Source organism: Dasypus novemcinctus, chromosome 19 (assembly GCF_030445035.2).
Source record: "Dasypus novemcinctus isolate mDasNov1 chromosome 19, mDasNov1.1.hap2, whole genome shotgun sequence".
NCBI classification, from domain to species: Eukaryota; Metazoa; Chordata; class Mammalia; order Cingulata; family Dasypodidae; genus Dasypus; species Dasypus novemcinctus.
This window is the reverse complement of record NC_080691.1, coordinates 50,091,857-50,095,156: the sequence shown is the minus strand read 5'-3', so window position 1 is coordinate 50,095,156 and position 3,300 is coordinate 50,091,857. Positions and strand designations below refer to the sequence as shown.

At 60.9% G+C, this 3,300-nt stretch overlaps 1 pseudogene; it reads right to left on the bottom strand.

The window, feature by feature from the left end:
• Positions 1-340: 340 nt before the first annotated feature.
• LOC111759825 (cationic amino acid transporter 4-like) lies at positions 341-3,100 on the bottom strand (annotated as a pseudogene).
• Positions 3,101-3,300: the final 200 nt, after the last annotated feature.

The window sequence follows — 3,300 nt, the reverse complement described above, 5'->3', positions numbered from 1 at the left end:
CCTCAGACACACAACCTACTGTCTTGGAGTCCTGGGAAGTCAAAGGTTCTCTGGGAACCACAGCCTTAGACCCGAGCCTCTGTTCCCAGGGGACATGGGGAAGTCTGCAGATGGTTCCTGACCCCACTTCTGTCATGGGCCCTGTTGCCCCTTGAAGACATGGTCCATGCTCACCGTGCATGTCTCCTTTCTGAGCTGGGCAGAGGGCACTGGCCTGGCCCAGCCCTGATCTGCCATTTTCTAGAACTTTTGGCATCTCTGCTGGGCCCTGGGGCAATCAACTAGTTCCCAGGGGTAGGTGAGGACTCAGTGCCACAAAGAATGCCACAGTGGACACGGCAGCAGGCCACGCAGATGGCCGGGTAGGTATTATTGTAGATCTCCCAGAACCGTGGGCTTCTTTCTAGCCCACCCAGCTGCCTGGCCTTTGGCTAGAGTGTGTCACAATCTGCAGGAAGGCACTGGGCAGAGTCCATGCCATCAACGCTGGCCATGGCCCACTCCCCGAACACCTGGAACTTTGCGCTGGTGGCTGAGGACCTGAGGGCCGGAGGTTCCCTGACCCATGCCAGCCGAAGCTGCCCAGGACAGAAGGGGCACAGGCACTGGCAGGTCACGGGTGGCCTCACAGCCTGACAGGCTGTTCCGTGTGGTCAGGCTCCTGGGCAGGTGGCTGCACAGCCTGCACCGTCTCCTCCAGGCTGCTGCTGGGGAACACCACGTAGCGCGCAGGTTCTCCTTGCTGTGCTGGATTTCATAGCCAAAATACACGGGGAGTCCTGCGACAGTGAGAGGGTCTGAGAGGCAGGTCCAGCCCACCTGGCCCTCTTCCCACCACCTGCTCAGCATCCCGACCTCCCATGTCCCCCCTCACCCCAACTCACCAATCAGCAGCCAGACGAAAAACCACAGCCAGGTCAGGTAGCTTAGCTTCAGCATGAGGCAGATGTTGAGGAGGATACTCAAAGTTGGCGTCAGGGGCACCAGGGGCATCTGAGGGGATAACAGCTGAGCTGTGGGGAAGATCTGCTACCCGAGGGCCTCCTTTTTCCAGGAGATTTAGGAGGCATGTGCTCACCCGCCCCCATGCAGAAAGAAAGGGTGGCCACATGCAGTGGCGTCCCCAGCCCTCCAAGTCCTCCTCGTTCATTCTGCAGTGGCAGAAGCTGGCCATGGAGCCAGATGGGCTACGAGCAAGGGGTGGAGAGTGTGGGTTGGGGCGGTACCTGGAAGGTATACTGTAGGCTCTCCTGCTGGTGGGCCGCCAGGACAGCGAGACTGAGCAGAACGGTGACCCCACTGAGCAGGACCAGCAGGATGTAGCCCCAGCGTGGGAGGTGCAGGGCCAAGTCCCCAAAGATGAACACACAGCTCAGGGTGATGGCAGAGGCCACCAGGAGGCCGAGTGCCCAAGCCACAGTGGTTCCATGGCCAGACTCACCCAGGAAGCCCAGGTAGGGCCTCAGGGCCGGCCTCAACTGCCTGGGCTCGGGACCTGACGCATGCTCATCCCCCACCAAATGGAGGTTCTCTGAGAAGGAGTTGTGCTCCTTGCCCTCAGGGTCGGGGCTGGCCACACCTGGGGAGCTGGGCTGAGAGGTCTTCTGGAAGCGCAGCACGATGATGCTGGCTGCCAAGAAGGTGTAGGCGAGCAGCGTCCCGAGGGACAGGAACTGCACCAGTGCATTGAGGTCGAGTACCAGCGATAGGAGTGGCATGAAGACCCCAAACACCAGGATGCCCACCACAGGGACATGGGTCCCGGGGTTCACGCTGGCAAACACCTGGAAGAAGAGCCCATCAGCTGCCATGGCATAGACGATGCGTGGCAGGGAGAAGAGGTTACTGAGCAGGACCGTGTTCATGGCTGCGGCAGAGGAGCAGGAGTGACGGGCCTGTCAGCAAGGGTGGACCTGGATGGGTGTGGGGTGCTCAGTTACCTCCAACCCAGTGTCAGTCACAGGCCTGTTGAAGAATTTGGGGAAGGTGGTGAGTGGGAGTGGAGGATTCTCTAATCATCAGAGCCCTCCTGGGGCAGTTACACAGCAGGGGTTAACCCGGGAAGCCCAGGACATGGGGCTGCCTCTCCCCCCACCACCCCACCCAGTTCCCACCCTGCAAGGCGCTGCTTCCTCACCGCAGATGGAGCCCACAGCCACGATGAAGCCGGCCCAGCTGTAGCCCCGCTGGTAGAAGGTGTCAGTGAATGCAGAGTCTGGGTCGAGGCTGTGCCAGGGAACCATGAGGGTAAGCACAGTGGAGACCAGGATGTAGGCCGTGGCCGCCAGGCCGAGAGAGATGGCGATGGCCATGGGCACGGCCTTCCGCGGGTTCCGGGCCTCCTCGCTGGAGGCAGCAATGACGTCGAAGCCCACGAAGGCGTAGAAGCAGGTGGCAGTGCCAGCCATGATGCCCGAGAAGCCGAAGGGTGCAAACCCGCCCTCCTCTGCGCTCCAGTTTTCCAGGCAGGCCAGCGAGAAGCCCAGGATGATGATAAAGAGGATGACGCAGAGGCTGATGGCCGAGAAGGTGCGGTTGAGCCAGGAGGAGATGTGGGCTCCACAGGAGACGAAGACAGAGGCCAGAAGTAGGATGCCAGTGGCCAGGAAGTCTGGGTAACGGGCCAGAAAGGGCACCTGCCAGCTGCTTATTGGGTCTAAGTAAAGTTGTAGATGTGGTGGCCAAACATGGCATACAGGTAGCCACTCCAGGTCTGACCCACGGCGGCACCACCGATGAGGTACTCGAGCAGCACATTCTAGCCAATGAGTAGGGCCCACAGCTCACCCACGGATATGTAGGTGAAGAGGTAGGCAGAACCCATACGGGGCACGCTACACAGGGCCGCCAGCAGGGAGGCCATGGCGGCCACAGCGAAGGACACGAGTACAGCCAGGCCAGCCATCTCCTTGACCACAGTGCCCGTGAGCACATAGAGGCCTGAGCCCACCATGCCACCCACTCCCAGAAGGGTCAGGTCCAGCGTGGACAGGCAGTGATTCAGGGATGTCTCCATGGTGGACTCCTCCAGTGGCTTCAGCAGATTCAGCTTCCTGCAGAAGTGTGCCAGGTTGGCAGCGTTGGGCAGTCACCAGGACATGGTGGGCAGCAGAGGAGTGCGGGCCCAGCCACCTGCCAGGGTCAGAAGGTAATGAAGGGCTGCCTGGTGGGGTCAGGCATCTTCAGTCCCTTCTGGATTGCCCACCCACAGCCCAGTCCCCATCCCTGACCTGGTGATGTGAACACATGCACCTGCTGGAGGGCTGAGATGGGGGAGGGCTCAGGGCTCGCTGCAAGGGG